General features: G+C 38.6%; 1 protein-coding gene and 1 pseudogene across 1 annotated transcript in view; one reads left to right on the top strand and one right to left on the bottom strand.

The window, feature by feature from the left end:
* The window catches only part of LOC149023375 (uncharacterized), a 29,225-nt gene extending 15,368 nt beyond the window's left edge, over positions 1-13,857 (top strand). Inside the window, exons 6-9 of the mRNA XM_089143925.1 lie at positions 3,476-3,782; positions 10,487-12,357; positions 12,447-12,553; positions 12,650-13,857. The gene's annotated coding sequence lies outside the window, so the exon portion shown is untranslated. The remainder of the gene's footprint in view (positions 1-3,475; positions 3,783-10,486; positions 12,358-12,446; positions 12,554-12,649) is intronic.
* LOC149023374 (SKP1-like protein 1A pseudogene) lies at positions 13,805-14,465 on the bottom strand (annotated as a pseudogene).
* Between the last annotated feature and the right edge of the window lie 5,481 nt (positions 14,466-19,946).

The following is a 19,946-nucleotide window of genomic DNA, read 5'->3' as shown; positions in this document are numbered from 1 at the left end:
GGAAATTGCATTGGAGAAAGGAAAAAAAAGGGGGGGGGGTGGAGTGGACGTGACACCACAGCCCGCAAACCATAAACTTGATTTATTCTGTGAGACCTTGCGTCATACATTGAGGAAGTTATTTGGCTCCTAAAATAAGTCTCTCTCTAACTAGGACACTGACCCAATAAGGAAACTAAAAGAATTAAAACCGAAATATTCTTCGAATCCAACTTCTAAAATGAATATGATAAAATAAAATAAACAAAAAGACACAATTTTCTTAAAGTCTATTAGATCCATTACTTAATTGGGTACATCTTGGTATGGGATCTCAGCTGGGTTTGGGTCAATCCAAGGCCAAGTACCTGCATCAGAAGTGTTTAGTTCAATAGGATAGGGCTGGGGTAGTTTGGGTTATTATGAACAGCTCTAGAATAGGGTCCAAGACCATGTATCTGCATCAGAAGTGTTCAGTTCAAGAGGATAGGGCAGGAGCAGTTTGGGTATTATGGGTTATTATGCAGAAAAAGCTCGGGAATAGGGTCCAAGGCTGCGTATCTGCATCAGAACTGTTCAGTTCAATAGAATAGGGTATGAGTAGTTTGGGTTATAATCTAAAACAGGTTTGCAACTGGTACTCTGCCAAGTTCAACAGGTAGGCCAACAACAGGGTTTGGGATGGCTTTGTTTCCTGTAGTAGTCAATCTACTGGGCAGAATGGGTCGAAACAAGTATCAAGTATGAGGCTTAGGGTGGGGATGGTGTGCTCAAAAGATGGGTGAAAGGCGATGCTTCACTGGGCTGGAAGGTTAGTTGAAAAAACCAGAAACTAAGTAATCGCAGAGAAGGCAGTATCTGGGTGTCTTGGTTGCAGGCATGAATCTTCTAAAATACTCGCCAAAGGCAAAATAATAGTTATATAGAGGGACCTTCTAGGTTTCCCACCTCAAGGAGTCACCAGTGTTAAGTTTTGACTGAAATTTCTGTTTTTTGCCAACCCGAGATGAAACCTCTATAGCGAAATTTTATGCTTTAGTTTTTTGACGGGGATGGACCATTTCCCTTGCACCGACCTAAATGGACCTTTTTTAAAATGCTCAAAACTCGACTAAGTTCTGCAATATTTTGCAGAAGTGTTCAAGTTCCGGCTTAAATTTCAAATTGGTGCCAAACCAAGACAAAACCTTATGGAGCATATGGTGGAGTTGCTGGTGGCCCTAACTTTGAGAGTGGTTATGGGGGATATGTGGGAGGTCATCTGCTACTAGTCTGTCTGCACGTGGGTATGAGGATGGACCAGGAGCAGGTGCATCATTTGTGGACTCCATCTTTGGATATCCGTCACACCTAGTTAATCCATTCTCCTCTTACAGGGATTACAGTGGCACATTCCCTAGTTTGGGATATCTAGTTCACACTGACAATAACACCTATAAATTCCTAGCAGCGGACTGCCTGAATAGTTGGTTGGACATCATTAAATGGGAAGTTTTTGTCCACCATTTAGAGGAGAGGATCAGATAGATGCAGTGGTACACGGTTTGTGGGATGGATCCATCGAGGAACTCATCCTGCAATTCATCTTCAACCTCTAGAAATCCTAAACTCTAATTTTAATTCCTCAACCCAACCTCAAATTATTTTAGGATTACAATCTCCCACCGCCCCTATTCAACCTCTTCCCAACCCTAGTTGACTTTCCAAAGACTCCAAAGTCGTGTTTCACACCTAGACAAGGGCTCTTCAATAAATCACAAAATAATGACCCAAATAAGAAGGAAAAAAAAGGACCTAGGATCCTGACAACCAAGGTTAAAGTATTGGCCTGTATTGTTTCATATCGCCAGATACGTATCGGTATCGTAGCCATTGATACAACTAGAGAAATATTTTTCCATATTGTCTGATACGATGGTACAATACACCGAGACGTTTAGTTTTAAAAAAGTTAATCTTAAGTAAATTCAAGACAAATGATACATATTGGTCTATATGGTGCGAAACGATATGATACATCGATGCATGGCTTTTTTTTTTTAAAGAACACGCAGTACGCTAACGTTGTGTATCAAATGTATCGAAATGTATTGCACCGACAGCGATATGAGCAATTGAGCATATACATATCAATACAACCGATATGTATCAAAACTATACTTCAAAAAAGAGGGAAGAAAGGGGTTCTTCAGATTTCGTGACCAGTTGCAGTATGTGGAAGAAGGGTTTCTCGTTTCACATTGTTGCTCAATCCTCTTCCACTGTTTTCGAAATTGAACCTCAGTTTCTATCTCCATCCGCGGATCATATCAATATCAGATTCTCAAGGTCAAGCCCAGGTCTACTTTGCTATGCTCACACTGATTTCTTCAGGTACGCTCAATCTTTAAAAAGGCATAGTAATTTTATTGAAGCTCTGCTGCAAAATATTACATCATCCCCAGTTGGGTTGAGACCCTGAGGCTTATTCAATGTCAATAGATAAGCTGATAGGTTTCTCATGCTTGCTTAACTTCATAATTTTTCTATCCAATATATAGAGAGCTAAGATAAACAGAGGATACTTTCACCTCCTCCCCTTCTCTTTCCGTTTATCATATTATGGGACTTTATTAATAGTTAAAGAGCTAGCCCTTGTTCGATTTCAACAGCCCAACATGGATTCTGCCACTCAGTAGTAGTTAACAAATTGATGCATCCCCCAGTCCCTGTGATTTCAGCATATGGTTGGCATGCAAATACTAGTGTAAGAGCTAAGGATTTTCTAAATTTAAATCACAGATTTGGTGATTGGAGGTGTCAGTGTCTTTTTTCAGTTCCTTATTGGTTTAGGCCTGCAACTTCCAATCATACTGGTGCTGTGAACAGGTTCCCACGTTGGAATTAATAAGTAAATTTCTGCCTTACACAAGAGACCCATTCCCAGCCCTCACCTTCAATGGGACTCTGACCGTGCCTGTTCTGATTAAATCTTATCAGAATCCATCAAGAAGGGGTGAGCGGGTAATGTAGCCTCAAGTGAATGAGGGCCTGAAATCCAAGATCTGTAGCCTCAGTTCTGAAATTTTGCTAGAACACAATTTTGAGCTAATTTATTATTGATGCATTTAATGCCCACTATGCAATATGAAGTTACTAATATATTTGAAATAGAGATGTAGTTTCTTATCTTCTCCAGCAGTCTACTTAAGATTCCATGGTTTTATTTTGTGCTTGGATACGTTAATTCATGAAATTGTTGTAATAATAATCTCCATTCCAAAATAGAATTTTATGGTGTCTTCTCTAGAGTAAGTATAGAAACTCAATTTTACAAATATCCTTCCAATATTTGACTCATTTGATGAAGTTTTTATGATTGTCTACATGCTGGGAACTAGTTGGGCATGCTGTCGAATTTTCTGTATGCCTTTTTGATTGTTTTAATTTCTACTTCAAGTTATTGGCTACATAAATCTGTTTTGACCAACCAGAAAGTCTTTTGGTTATGCTGTAGCTCAATCCTCCCACTACTGCAAGAACAGGCTCTGGACATTCACGAAACTTTTGGTTATGCTGTAGCTCAATCCTCCCACTACTGCAAGAACAGGCTCTGGACATTCACGAAACTTTTAGTTATGCTGTAGCTCAGTCCTCCCACTACTGCAAGAACAGGCTCTGGACATTCACGAAACTTTTGTTATGCTGTAGCTCAATCCTCCCACTACTGCAAGAACAGGCTCTGGACATTCACGAAACTTTTGGTTATGCTGTAGCTCAATCCTCCCACTACTGCAAGAACAGGCTCTGGACATTCACGAAAGGTATATCACAAATTGATGCCAGGATTAAGAAATATATAGATTATTGTTTGCTTCATTTTGGTCTCATGCTTCAATGCATCCACGTTGTATTTTGCATATAGTTACATGATGAGGATTATGATAAGAAGACAATGGAACAGAATCGGTTGTTGTAACCCAACCCTTGGTCATACTTACGTTCGAGGATTACAGTTTACAATCCTATGTATAAAAAGGAAAAATTTAATTAGATAAAAAGTAGGAACAAACCTATCCAGAAACTACTTAGGAAGATAACAAGAAGTAAGATGGACTTACAACAAGTCCTATAGAAGGCAAGTCCAAAGACTCCAAAAAGAGATTTGGTAAACAAACCACCTAGCTGATCAGTAGAGGAGGCCAAAGGTGTAACAATGAGCTTTTCATGATAACACAACACACGAAATGCTGACTAAGTTCAATGTGATTTGTCCTTCCATGAAGCCCTGGGATGCTGGTGATTTAATTTGTAGTTGGCTGTAATAGGCTTACTGACTGGAAAATGTGGTTGGGGTGGAGGGATGGACAGTGGTGGTAGGGGTGTTTGATTTGTTTTGGAAAATGTAGAAGACGGGTGGAGGGGGTTATGTTTTGGGGTAGCTGAATTAACCCATTATGTTTTAAACATTTAATCGATCTGTATTTATTTCGTTATAAGCTTTTTGGTTGAACAATTATCTTTTGAAACTTAATATGTTGGTCTGGTCCTCTAGATGAACCAGAAGATGATCCTAACTTTGACCGCAAGCATTATGTATTGGTATTTGAAACAACCTCTTGAAGAGACGAGGAATTTCAGATAATGAAAATGGGAACTCATTGGAGACCATGTCAAAACTCAAGCATTGAAGAAACTTTGTCTATTTTTGGCTTATTGAATTGTTTCCTTTTGATTTTGGGTCTATGTCTTGTAGTATTTCCATTGATCAGTTATGAAGTTGTTATTCATTGTATCCTGGTGTTATGTATTACTCTTTCTTCTTCTGGTAGTTGTGGAAGGTGTCAACAAATGCTGTTGTGTAGTCAGAGTACATGACATTGTAAATATAGAACTCAAATCTTATTTTGGTTAGATCGGTACATTTTGTACACCTTGTACTTGTATGAGCAATGATCGAACCACCAGAGACTTATTAGCTATGTCTTGTTGGTGATTACGAAGTACACATGTTTAAGTAATAGGTGCATGATAAAATGATTATTTATTAGCTGTCTATTGTTGTTTGCTTGAATTAGACTATACCTTATGTATTTTGATAATTTCCATTCAATTGTGCCTATCGATATGTATCTGTGATACAATACAATATGAAGCGAAACATCTCATAAAATCACCTGATTGATACACGATACTTTAAGCCTTGCTGACTGAGCTCAATGGAACCCTGACCTAGGACTACACGAAATTTACAAAAATGATCAAAATACCCCCAGATCAATTAGAGGCTCTAAGGTTTGGGGAAGTGTCTGTAGGACCTGTGCAACCCCTGGACATAAAAAACCCATCAAAATATGGCCGAAACCACTCATCGAGACTTGCTGCCGAAATTTCCGTGTTTTGATTGAGTTGGTCAAAATTTTGAATTTTGAACCTTGGAAGTCACCAGGGTCCAGCAATAGGTCCCTGTCCAAGGATCATTAACACCGAGGAAATACTTTTGTAGAAGCAGCATGCTGACAACAAAATAAATAACAACACCATGGCTGTCCTGGGTCCTCAATGTTGTATTTTTATATTGGAATGAAATGAAGTAAGGAATCAAAATTAGGAGGCTTTAAAGTAGAAACTTCCAACCTTAACGCTTACCAGAATTAGAAACCACGATCAGTTTCTAAAAATTTACGTGTTACTAATTGTTGTCACCTAATTATGAAAAACAGACACTATCCTAGCCCTAACTTAGCCCACACAGTTGATCATAGCTTACTCAAGACCAATCAAACCAGTCGGTTAATTGGTTCATTACATGGCTCAAAAAATCATTGCAACCTGGTGAAATCTCAGCCGCTGCTTTCTCCATTCTTGAATATATACCTTCAGATCCATGTCTCTGCCCATGAACGAATTGATAACAATGTGTAATTTTAGACACTAGATGCTAGTAATGTCAGATGATTGCACCCACCAGGGAATGAAATGATATCTTTATCATCAAAATCAAAATCAAGGCTAGTTAGTTGTCCATCAATAACAACCCATAACCAAAGAATTATAGTACCGAGAGAACAGTTTAGAACTTGAGCTAGTGACCACTTGGGATTAGATGCAAGAAAAAGCTAAAAGGGAGTTCTTGCCTATCTGCTGTAGGCTTAGTTTGTTGAACATGAATACCCTGAAGTAGGCAAACTGTCAGTGATTAAGCACATGGCTGAATTTAATGAACTCTAAGTGACGTAACCCTAGATTTTAGGGTTAGATATCCAGGATCTTCTTGGATGGGTCCAACACTTAATTAGGGTTTTTAGGGTAAACTAGGGTTTCGGCTAGTGTTTAGGATGGGTCTAGGGTTGCTGGTTTTGTAAATCTGAACTACTGTTACTGCTAAATTAATAAATTAGATGCTGTCCAGAGGAGAGAGGGCTGGGGTATGAAGGTTTTAGGGTTTTCTGAATACTAAGAAAATTCTGCAACTTCTCTTGAAGAAGATGAAGTGCAGAAAATTCCAGATTAAATTAAAACAGGCTGAATGGGACAAAGAATTCAGGGGCTGTGTTCCTGGGTTAGATGTGATCCTAGGACGGGGGGGTTTGGGGTCTGGAGGGGCTGAGGAGGTAGGGCTAACCAAGGGCGAATGCTGCTGCTATTGCAGAAACTGGGAGGATAGGTGGAGGGCTTACAGGTGCTAGGGAAGGAGCTAGAAGCTGCTGGTCCAGTAGGGGAAGGGGTGATTTGCGATGGGGTTGGAGCTGTTATTAGGGTCTGGGATTGTGGGGAGGGTGCTGTAATGGTCGCGGACAGAGATGGTGAGGATTAGGGTTTGGGTGGTGTTTTCCACTTTCTTGAAATGAAGGAACTTGCAGAAACTCTGTGATTGAATGCTTGAAGCAGTGAAGATGGCCTTGAAGTTGAAGAAACAATGCACAATAGCCAGTCGCAGGTTTTCCCTCAGGATCCTGCGACTTCTCAAGCCAATTCTCAAAGCTCTGGTTTATTCAATGATCAAGATTGCCAAATACAGGAAAGACTTAGGCTATTTATAGTCAGCCAACTCTAAGTATACTGTTAGGACTCTAGGATGAGGCCATGTGGACGAGAGAAAGAGAGAATTAGGGTTAGTTGAGGGTTATAAATAGAGGGACAAGTGAGTGGAGAGGGGGGAATGTTTTATGAGAGATTTTGGGCAGCCGTAGGCTGAGGGACACCTTTGGGTGTGGGGGTGACTGGCACCATAGAGACCAATGCTATCTTGTTAATTCTTGCAACTTTGTAATAATTTTCCAAGGTATTATAAGGGTTTTATCAATTGGCATCAGAGCTGTAACGAGAGGTGAAATGGCTTTGTCACTGTTTTTTGGTGATGGAAAGGCGCATGAGTGGTTAATAGAAGTCGAGCAATTTTTCGGCAACACCAAATTGAGTGTGAATATTGGCTCGGAATAGCTCTCGAGCATTTGGATGGAGAAGCGTTAGAGTGGGTTTACCGGAGAAATTGGCTGGTGTTTGATTGGAAGGGTTTCAGAGAAGCCTTGCAAACTGATTTCGGTACGAGTCAGGCGGTAGACGTGAACTCGATTTTGGACAGCAACCAGGAAGAACTTAGGGATGCTAATGGAGTGGTGGAACTAGGAGACCAAGCAAAACCGATGGAGAGAACGCCGAGTGACATCGCCGGAAGCAATCGGTCGATTACCACGGTGGTTCCATGCTAGACTGGGAGAAGAGAGAAGAAGCGAATCAGAGTTTCAGGTATTGATGCCTACCGGATTAAAGATGCAACAACGAGAAATCTGGCCGCCATATCCAAAGCCTGCAAGAAGAAGGAGATTCGAGGGAGACCAGAGGCAATCGGAGGAAAACTCGAACGACGGCTGAAGTTCCTATTTGCAGAAAGTGGAGAAGACGACGATGGCTTTTGAGGGTTGTTAGGGTTGGTTTGGTTCACCCCAGATTGGTTCATGAGTTTGGTTCAGACATTAAGGGCCAAAGATCTTTTAATTCGGGCCTATGCATAGTATCAAATTTAGAGCCCAAGAGATCCAAGTTCAGCGATTAGGCCATGAGTTTTCCCAAGAAACCCCCTTGGGCCCAGCCCATTCCATTAAACCCCAGCCCATTTTACTTCATTAACGCAATATCCAACCCATATTTCTTAACCCACGATTTTAAGTGCTTAAGCCTAACCCATTTAAATGACCCACCTTGGGCCCCACCTATCTTATTAACCCCAAGCCCATCTCATTTCATTAACCCATATTTTTGTCCATTCCATTTTTATGACCCAAAGCCCAAGCCAGCCCATCAAACCAACGTCCAACCCATTTATCTTGACCCATGGTTGTGAGTATTGGGACCCCACCCATTTCAAACATCTATTATGGGCTTGGCCCAATTTGTTACACCAAAACCATTGCCTCTCTTTACCATTAAATCAACACACCAAACCCAAACCAACTAGAACCAAGCACTTATCAAACCGAACCAGAAATTCATCGTCTTCAACCTCGCAGAATCGAGATGGCATGCAGGCTCCGTGAGGGTTGCAGTGGTGCGATGGGGATTAATTTTGTTGCCGGGGGGGGGGGGGAAATTCAGACCAAGTGCTTTGCTCCAAGTCTGATTTTGGGCAGTGGATGTGTTATTCAGCCTGAGAGAATGATGTTGAATTACTATGGTTATGCAGCACCATCACATGACTAAACTTCAACAATTCCATCACCTTGAGGACAAGGTGATTTTCGAGGGGCCGGTAGTGTTAGGACTCTAGGATGAGGCCATGTGGAGGAGAGAAAGAGAGAATTAGGGTTAGTTGAGGGTTATGAATAGAGGGACAAGTGAGTGGAGAGGGGGGAATGTTTTATGAGAGATTTTGGGCAGCCATAGGCTGAGGGACACTTTTGGGTGTGGGGGTGACTGGCACCATAGAGACCAGTGTTATCTTGTTAATTCTTGCAACTTTGTAGTAATTTTCCAAGGTATTATAAGGGTTTTATCATATACTCAAATACTCTTTCCTAATTTGAAACAAACTCAAATAAGACTCTTAAGGAAGTAACTGTTTCCTAATTTAAACAACTCAACAAGACTCTTGCCAGTCTAGAATTTCAAACCAAAATGGGAACAAATAAATACCACAATTACTCAACCACTAGGACTCCGAATTAGGAAATAAAACTTACTTAACTAATTAGACTGGACTTGGTCACCATTTATACTCAATACAAGGGTAGGAAATGACCAATCTACCCGTTGGATGGATTTGGCCCCTCTTAGTTGAGCTGTATCTCATGGGTGGCTTGGGCCCTCTTTGGGCCAGGTTGGGGGCTGGATAGATCATCAAGATTCTGAGCCGTATTTGTGGGAATGTTGAAAAGCTTCCAGCTCAAGCAATCTAGTTTTCGGAGGTTTAACCTCCCGGTTAACCCACAACATCAGATTGACAACAAGGGTAAAGGCATTTTGGGAGCTCTCCCTCGAAAACTTGTCAGCTCTAGTGTTTAAAATGCCAAGAATTTGGACTTGTTATTTGGGAATGTGCCTAAAGAAACCATTATGTTGGGGGGCAAGACCGTGAGGACTTTGACCAGGATACTTAGGAGCTTGAGTGTGAGGACCATCGGCTCACTGTAGCACTTATGTGGGTCGAGTACGAGCTTAGAGGCTATCTCATTGCCAGAGTGTTGTTTTGATGAGGGGCACCACCAGTAGTGCAGCTTAGTTGTTTTTATTGGTTTCATTTGTTTCTTTGGGAGTTTTTACGTTGGTTGTTTAACTTAAATCCATCCATATAGGTGCTGCAGTAGGCTGATCTCCATGCCGACACCAATGAATAAACTTGAAACAGTCCCTTTATAGGAACGATGTACACATCAGGCCAACTTGTATCCTAATTCTTTAATGCTGTTTCCACTCTGTTCTTTTGAGTGTTTTTTGGTTTATTTCAATTGAACAAGTTGTATAAAGTACTTAACCGTCCATTTTTATCTGTTTTAAGTTAGTAGACTCTGTCTGTTTTAAAGGCTGATCATTTTCTTATTCCAAAGTTTAGTTTTTAAGTTAATTATGTGGTGAGTTCTTCTTCTCCTTTATTTATTTATTTATTTTTTAAAATTTCGATTCTCTTTATTTCAGCCCCATATTCGTGAACATTTTCCCTTAAGTGCTTATCTTGTTTACTTGGATACGTTGGTAGTTTTCAATTACTATGAATAACTCAGAAGTGAAGATCCTTAGCTGATGTGCCTGTTCCAAACTTCATGTTACATTCTAAAAAAGGTTGGGTTTATTGGTTTGCTTGTTCGGAAGTAATGTTTTTATTTATTATTTATTCAGTTACCAAAGAATTATACTTGCTGCTTTTAGAATGGAAGCCTCTATTTTTACTTATACCAGTATGCGGTATGCCAGGGATCTTGTTGAGTACTACCATTTATTATTATTATTTTTTTAATTTTGAAAATATATTATCATTGGTTTCATAACTTTGACACTACACTGATGACTAATCCAGTCTAACAATTGACTGTAGGCGCCAGATACTTGCCATGAAGCATGGATAAAAGAGGTTGCTGAGACCAAAATGATTATATGACACCAACCTTGCTGAATTTACTGTGTACTTGATGGAGTAGGATGAGATGTCAAAATTCATGTCCTCTGAAATACTGAAGACAGTACAGCAGTTTGATTTCACAACCTCACTCACGATTCCTTCTCTTTGTTCCTTTTTGGTACACATTTCTCTACCTGTAACTGAGGATCCAAGATGCAGTGAATATCATATGGAGATTCAGTGCCTTCATTCATGCCAGTTTCTCTCATGTCTACCGTGTTCCCTGTATCCAGAATTCCGTTGCCTTGATTTGATCTGGTCTAGAGTTTCAGCTATAAGTATTTCTGGGTATGTGAAAGTTCCAACCAGGTTGATATGAGGGGGAGTCTGTCGGGACTCCTCTCCAGATTCCACATCTCTGGCTCAGGCCACCCGCAAACCCATTGTTGCAAGCCATGTGAGGTGGGAGGCACAAGCCCTAGCACAAATTCATTATAGTTATCATGGTTAGTTTGGTACTGGAGATTTGTTGCAGAAAACAACACAATATTCCTGGAAGCAGCTATATTTGCATTGGGAGAGGCCACTTGGTGTGCATTGCCTGGAAGTACGGGTGTTCTGGTTGGGGCCTGGTCTTGGTCTTGGTGGATTTGGTAACAAAGCTGGCCAAGGATGCAATGAGATATGAGGCCTTTCCTTTGGTGGGTTTATAACAATTGATACAGGTGCAGGCTTCACATTGTGCATTTGCCCAACCTCCACTGATTCAGAGCTCAGTCTGAACTTCTCCCTTGAAGGCCCTTATAAGATAGGAATGGTAGGAGATTGTTGGCCTAGAGATGGGGAGAACTATTTAGGGAGGCTGTTTCCCAGGAAACACAGCACCGGTAAACTGTTGTGGTGAGGGTAGCCGCAATGCTGCTTGAAATTGTTGAGGTATTGGGTTAGCCATTGGGTTTGCGAGGATGAAAGGACATGCTTGGAATTTGGGTCCGTATAGAAGCAGTAAGAGGTATCTTCCCCAAGGAAGGGATGGTGCGAGTTGCAAGCATGTCACTGCATGCTGCTGCTGTGTGGGCTGTGAGAAACGTTCACTCCTAGCTTTGGATCTTCATTCACTTTGCAAAATAAAGAAACGTTTGATCAGAAGTGGCAAGTTAAACATTATCTAAAAGGGACAGAAAGAGAAAGAAGAAAATGCAGAGTTAGTTCATTCTTGTTAAGGGGGTAATTTTGCCTTTCTACGCCTTACTCTGATCGACTAACAGCGAGGGGTCTGACTGATACAGGTTCACTCAATAGGGGGTGATGTTCTTCATAAACTACAGGGCTGAAAATTTCCCAAATCAAAATTCGTATCCTCTGAAATACTGAAGAGAGTGCAGCAGTTTGGTTTCACCTTCTCATGGTGTGAGTTGTTCAGGCTGACCTATTTGCAAGTAGGCAGGAAGAAGTAGCCATTGTCTTTCAGAGATATGGCTGAGTGATTCGTTCTTTCAGAGACATGTCAAATGGCATGATGATCTTGGGCATTGTCTTGAAAGAGGCTCGGTGAAATAGACATGTCAATGAAGATCTAGACGTGTCAGTGAGGAATCCAATCTCTTGATGCGTACAGTATTTCTGTATAGTGTTGTAGCTAAAATTTTCAATGCTTGGAGACTCTAAGAAATATATGTATAAAATATGTAGGCATTTGTGGCAGGCAGGCATACGAACATAACTGAAAAACCAAAAATTGGAGAAGCATGAGAATTTTGATGATGCCATACTCCGTTGTGATGCGATATTCTAGTTCCAGCAGAACAGTGTGTAGTTCGTCTATTTGGAAGTCCTGGGGAAAACAGGTAATCCTTATTTTTTTCTTTTTCTTTGATGAATGCATAGATAAGTTGCACTTTTGACCCAACATATTTTGGTTATGTTTTCAATACAGTTCGTGATTAGTTCACGACTATGAGTCGTACTGCTGGAAGGAAGCCTTCTGCTCAGATCTGTTGGGTGCAATGTTGAGCAAGCATGTTCGTAAGATGATAATATTGGGTACTCGTGGATCCCGGTTTTGATCTTTACATATTTGCTAGATGGTAATTATTTGTGTTTCTGCAGTAAAAACTTATATTTATTAATTTTGTACAGTGTAGGCACCCGTCATACTGGAATATCTCAGGTGCTGCGAGAATTAAGAAAAGACAGCAACACTCTTGGTGAGATCTTAAGCGAAGTGTTAGACAATGTCGTGTTGATGATCATGGAAAGTGCAAAATTTAGTGCTAGATTTACAAAAACCACTGCTGAGGCCAAAAGACCAAATGAAAAAGCGTGAATAGAGGATGCTGGAGGTGTGGGAAGATTTGCAGAATGAGATAGTAAGTGGGAGAAAAAGTTTGAGAGCAAGAGCAATAGACAGAAGACGAGATGGCAAGTTACATGGCCCAAGTAACTCTATTTACTTATGGCACTTGGCCAGAGGGAGCTCTTTAGTACAGCTCATTTGTCTAAGTTAAACAAAATCTTTCCCACTGTATATAAAGTGAAGCATTTTTCTGCAAAAAAGGTTCTAGCTGATGCCCTGAGTTGGACCTTCTAGGTCAAATGCAGAAGAAGATGACTTTTGAAGCAAAAGGTACATTAGTAAGTTGAGAATTCAGATATGCCCATCAGTATTTCGTATTTACATGTATTTCTGCTTTCTACTATAATAAATAAACCCACTTCCCACTCCTTGTTAGTCGTTAATGGTGAGAAAGTTTTGATGATTTTATGACCAAATACCCTTGGCATGGAAAGAAATGCTATGCAATAAGGTTCTATGCCTTTGATCGCTGTAGGGTGTGAAACCCTAATTCTGTTGAACACTTACAAGCTTAAGAGATGTATAGATTACATACATCTTCTCGCTGGCTGCTGTACTACAATTCCATATTCTTGGGGTCAGGGCTAACCGGGATCTATGACCCAAACGTGGTTGAGCTGTATTTGATCGAGGTTGAAGATTGAACCAAGGCAGACCCGGTACAAATTTTATTCATAACAACACCCTTACCCACAACCACACCACTAAAAAATACCACTCAAAACAATTCTGTATTGTCTAGATCTCTAATTTCTCATAGCCTTAAATAAATTTTCATTTATATAAGAAAAAAAAATTCCGAAGAAAACAACTTTGTTGATGGGAAAGTAAGATTCGAAAAAAACTAAAAAAAAAAACACACAAAACGCTAACGAAACAGCACTTTTTTCTCTGGCTAGAGCAATACAATCACTGCTCCGCTCAGTGCAAAAACCTAATTCTCTAAACCTAATTCTAATCTTGTGTTTCTAATTAGATCTTTTATAGAACAAAGCTGGATCAATACTGGAAAGCCCATGGAGCTTCATTCCGAATTTTCTCTTCTTCTTCAGGAGAGAAATCGTTTTCAACATTGAACGTCTCTCGTATCTGTTCAACCGTTTTCCCCCTTATCATGCTAGCTATGTTCTCCGTGCCCAACTCCAATAATCCTGGAATGTTGAGAAAATTTGCAGCAAGTATGAGATCGCAAATCGTTTGTTGATCAACTTTCAAGTATTTTTCTTCCCACTTCCTTTCTTCATCTATTTCTGCTTTTCGTTTCTTTTCGTCTCCATCTGCTTCCCCTGCCAGAATAATTTGTTTCCCTTTCTTCTTCGTAGATCCATTACTATATCTCTTGCAGTAATCAATAACTTTGACTAATGTCTTTGAACTGATGTCCGGTAACGGTATCGTTCCACAAACCCCATCCTCGACCATGTTCTTGATGAATTCTGATACAAACATGACGGATTGATCAACTTCAAAGATTTCACCATCAGAACTCTTCAAAACCAACTTCTCAGAAGACATTGTAACAGAAAAAATCTCAAAAATTCTTCAACAGCACCTGTCTCAGTCTCTGTGAGAAAATAGTAAAGAACCAGTGTGATTTCAGCAAAGACGAAATACAAAGATGTTGTGACCTAGAACGTATGGAGGCGATTTATTTATAGAGTAAGGGAATGAAGCATAGACAGAATAGGAAAGAAGAGTCTAAATCCTACTGGAATACCTTACCTTCAAATCGTGCCACTCAAGAATACGAAAAGGTTTTAGGATAAATATCACTTATCTCCACCATTTAGCTGGACAAATAGTACTTACAACCCCTTCTTAGTTAGATAATATCACTTACCTCCTCTCTCACCTAGTAAATATATTAAACACCTCCTAAATTTTATCGGCTGCACAAATAGTACTTACACCCCCTCTTAGTTGGATAATATCACTTACCTCCCTTCTCACCTAGCAAATATATTAAACACCTCCTAAATTTTCTCGGTTAAATTTAGTTTTTATCGTTAAATAGTTTTCTAAAATCCTAAATTACTCTTGCTTAAATTTTTTTTATTTTAAACCTTAAATTATCGTAATCACCATAACAGTTAAAATACTAAATTATCCTCAATTAAAATAATAGTTAAAAAAATAAAAAACAACATAATTAAAACCCAAATTATCTTTAATTATTAAAAGCTCAACATATATATATATATATATATATTTTAAATTTATCAAACAATTAAAAAAAACCCAAAATAGTAGTACGTGTTTAATTTTATCAACATACCATTCTTTCTAATTTCATATTTAATTTTACTTGATTACGATAATTTAGGGTTTAAAATAAAAAATATTTTTAGTCACGGATAGTTTGGGGTTTTAGATAAATATTTAACGGTAAAAGTTAAATTTAACCGAGAAAATTAACCGAGGGAAAGTGTTTGATATATTTGCTAGGTAAAAGGGGAGGTAAGTAAGGGGGGGTAATATTTACCCAAAAATTTCTTTTGTATTGTGAATTGGAAAAATGGGCTACAGAATCATATGGATGATATGTGCACGTACTAATATTACAAAGACTGTAGGAGTAGTAGAAAGGAGCGAACGCTGCTGATGTATTCGTTATTTCTTCTCATTAGATCTCATGTTTTATATCTTTCCGTTTCTTAATGATATAAAATGCTCCTCTACAAGATTGGCTGGGTTTTCTAGGAGAAGTGGAAAGAAGACCAGCTTGTGAGCTCAGACAGGCGTTGGTGTAGCTTGGTTAGAAAAGACCAGATTGGAAAATCAAATGAGTTGCAGCTATGTTTTCTTTCCCTTCAATTTCTATTTCCCCGGAGAGGATCCAGTTGACTCCTGGACTTCAAGTTGTCAATAAAACACTTCTCATTTCCACCTTCAGCTGTATCTGGGAGACATTGGTGGTGGTGGTGGTTGTGGTGAAGCACACACTTTTGCGTCATGGGGGCACAAATACAAGAAAATAGCGAACTAAAGTGTTAGAAATCAGAGTAGCCATATACATAAAAAGCATGCTTGGGTGTTTAAAATTTAAATCAAATCAAGGTGGCTAACCTGCATTTATTGCCGCAATTTTTTGGGTTCTTCTCCTGTGGAGAATGATAATTGATAAGCACAACAATTACCACGACGATGAAGACGACGGCAGGAACGTAGATCTTATAGGCGTATCCGCTAGGTTGGTTCCCGGTTGCACTGTAACTCGACGGCTGCGTCCCTCCCTCACTGAAACATAAGCAGAGAGTTTGTTAATCTTAATGATCAACTATGAAGGTGGTGAGGATAGCAGATTGAGCATCAAATCATAAAAGAAAGAAGAAAATTACCTTGCTGAGCATCAAATCATAATAGAAACAAGAAAATTACCTTGCAGTCACAGGTGGAGCATACAAATATGGATCATAAGGTGGAACATTAACAGATGGATCATAAGGTGAAACATAGTAAGGCCTTGGAGATGGATAATTAGGCCTGGGAACATAAGTGCTCCTCCTTGATGAGAACAATGCATGCTTTGAAGCCAAACTCCTCACTTCAAGTGCTGATATGAAGGGGATTTGATTGGGTTGGCTTTGGATCAAACACACACTCACAGCATCCTCCATTAAAACGTATGTGTTTTCATAAGACGTTTCATGCTTAGTTGAAGTTTCCACAGTAGCCCACTTGTTACCATTGAATTGAAGATCAAATGAAGGGGGAGATGACTTCATATCATAGTTGCCATAGTAACATCTTGCACGAACATGAACTTTGTCTCCATTGGTGGCGTTGATTGAGTAACAATTTCTTCTTGCTGTGAGTTGTGAACATTCTGATCAGTGTGTTCATCACATGTGAGAGAGAATTGGGTTTCTGCACCACTGCGTTCTCTCCTGTTTGAATGAAGGGATGGTCATCAGTCCACTTGATCCCATTCTCGTCTCTGTAGACATTAGTGGCGCCACCACAATCTATGCTTACAAACACTACAAGTTGGATAATGAATGAATTAATGATATGAACACTGAGAAGAGAAAAGAACAGAAAGCGTTTTGAGAGAAGAACAAGAAAACTGTTAGGAACTGGGACTTGAGAAATGCTGTCTGTCTCACCTTTTGCAGAAGCAGCTACTACAAGTAGATAAAGAAGAAGAAATAGAAGGTAGTTGGCCATGATCATAGCTGATGAAGCTTTCATGGCCTCAACAAAGATGACTTGATGAGCGATCGACCTTCTGAAGCCTTCCCTATTTGAGATTATTTTGAATCTCTGATGCTTTGAGTCCTTACAGTCCTTGCTGCCGGTTCAGATGTGCCATACCAGTTACCAGGTTGACTCCAATCTTCACAATAAAAATCTTTGTAAAGTTTATTTTAATTAAAGAAAATCTCTATCACTAGTCCACTTGCTAAAACGAACTTCTCATGGAATTTCCATGGTTGACATTTTCTAGTTTTAAATTAAGGACTTCTGATTAGTGTATTTAAAACCTGCTACTTTATATGAAATTAGTAATTTTTATTATTATCAACTTTTATTTAAATTATAAATATTTTAAAAAATGATTGAAAACTGAAATTTAAAAGCACATTTCCTTGTCAAAATGTGTCATTATCGGATATGTTATGACTATTTGTCTTTGTTGAAAAAATGTCTCATGGTGGAATTAAAATTCGTAGGTTATATATATATATGCGGGCATCGGCCCGCACGCACCGAACACCCGGGGGATGCTGCAGGCGACCGCCTCCCACCGAAGATGGATCTTACCACCCTACCACATGGGGCGGCCTTACAAAAAAATCCAAAATTGAATGAGGTGCACCTAGGCTAGTAATTAATTATAAACCTTTAACTGAAGTCTTACGGTGGATCAGGTATCCTATCGCAAATCGCAGAAATCTTATAGGAAGGATTGACTAAGCCAAGGTTTTCTCCAAGTTTGATATGAAATCTGGATTTTGGCAAATACAAATACATGAACAAGATAGGTATAAGACCGCTTTTCCGGTCCCATTTGGTCATTATGAATGGAATGTAATGCCATTTGGTTTTAAAAATGCTAGGGTATCGGCTACACAATTAGCCCACCTAGAGACATAACGAACCGACCATGATGGTTCACGGACGAGCAAACGCCGAATATCCTCCACTACACACAAAGCACCCGAATCAGTAGGAAAGAACGGGTCTTCAAAACAGTGGATGAGATTAAAGGAATCGCTCTCAAAAGTAGGAGTCCTGTAGTTATTTAATTTAAATTGAAATAACAACAAGAGTAACAAGTAGATTTAAAATATTTTATAAAAAATAGTGAAAATAAATACGTATTTCCTAGGCCATGTTCTATTATGACCTTAAATGAAACTGATTAAAACTAAGGGTTATCATTAGTTTGCATAAAACTAAGTTATCATGCATATAAAAAATAAAAATAAAAATTGATAGAATAGTTCACCAATTACTAGAAGTTGAATAGTATATGATTGTTTGGTGCTGATGATAATGATCAAATATTTAGGTTTAACGCCATATTGAAGACCCCAATTTTTTCATTTTATGAGTATTTAGAGTCAATCAGTTGAACCTAATAAGCCTTTTTAATATTTAAAATTTGTATCGTTAAAATAGAAATCTATGATTGGCTACATTCCTCTACTACACAGCTACCTTTGAGTGCTGACGAAATAACTCAGAGATTGAACTCATAGTAGACCCATCTTTTTCTCTCATTATCACTTTATTAATGATACTTGAGTGACACATATACACTTGTGTACATCCCCCATTTTCTGTCACATTATCACTTTATTCCTTTACTAATGATACTTAGGTGACACATATGTACGTACTTTTCTTATTTACTTAACACCTTGATTTCTATTTTTTTTCATGATGACACCAATCATTCATAGGTATAATCTGTTGGGTTTGGATATCTTATATTCTTTTGGATTCATATAATTATAGTTTTAGTTGTATTTGTAATTGAAAAGGGTTTGGGTCAATTACTAGTACTGGGTTAAAATTGTAATTATCTTGGAATTAGGGTTTTAGATTTCTCTATAAATAGTATCTGTGGGATAACTTAAGTAAATGGTAACACTTTGTGGGTGTGAGGTACGGTTTTCTAAAATAGTAAAACTTCTTTTCTCTCTGGTGGACGTAGGCAGGATTTTGCCGAACCATGTTAAATCTCTCTTGTGTATTTTGCTTGTGGTTCTTCTCTGTTTGTGGTTGTGCATCCATTATCCCTAACATAATCACCGTATCGAATCCATGGGTATAGGAAATTATAGATTACTTGAATTTCTTTTGTATTTTTCATGTCAACCGATGGTTAGAATGATCGGTTATCTTAAAAATTTTCACATTTGTATTTAAGAGGAAGGCTAGCACCCCGTGCAATGGACTAAAATTCGGCGTAAAATGGTAGGAGCTTTTTTTTGTAAATTTAGAAACTTAAAATCCTTAAATATAAAAGACAAAAATTATATTTACCAACACATTATAGGTAAAATGATCATTTTAAATTCAAATTAACAAAAAAATTAACTAAAGGTAATTTGAATTTTACAAAAAGTGCAAAGTAAGCATTGTGTAATTTAGTCCACTTAAGTGGGCGCCCTAAAAAAAAACTCTTATTTTTAAGGACAACGATGATAAAAGAGTTATTTAATTTAAATTAAAAAAAAAAGAGAGTAGATTTAAAATATATTTAAAAAATAGTGAAAATAGAAATGTATTTCTTAGGCTCTGTTCTAATGGGATTCACATCCTCTGTAATTCTTTTCCCTACAATTCCCTGTAATTCCCTCATAGGATTGTGTCATGTAGCATTTAAGTTTTTCAAAGGTTACCAAACAAACTAGAGTTTAAATAAAATTCAAATTTATGGGTGGATTTAAATAAAATTTAAATTTTGTTTAAATTGGATAACCATTAGATTATTTAAATGCCACATGGCACAATTTTATGAGGGAACTACATGAAATTGTAGGGAAATGAATTACAGAGGATGTGAATCCGTTCTAATGTGACCTTAAATGAAACTGATTAAAACGAAGTTATACGAAGTTATCATTA

This window comes from Hakea prostrata, chromosome 2 (assembly GCF_041222555.1).
Source record: "Hakea prostrata isolate BN-2017 chromosome 2, UWA_Hpros_2, whole genome shotgun sequence".
NCBI classification, from domain to species: Eukaryota; Viridiplantae; Streptophyta; class Magnoliopsida; order Proteales; family Proteaceae; genus Hakea; species Hakea prostrata.
The sequence above is the reverse complement of the archived record's forward strand: the minus strand, read 5'-3'. Positions and strand labels throughout refer to the sequence as shown.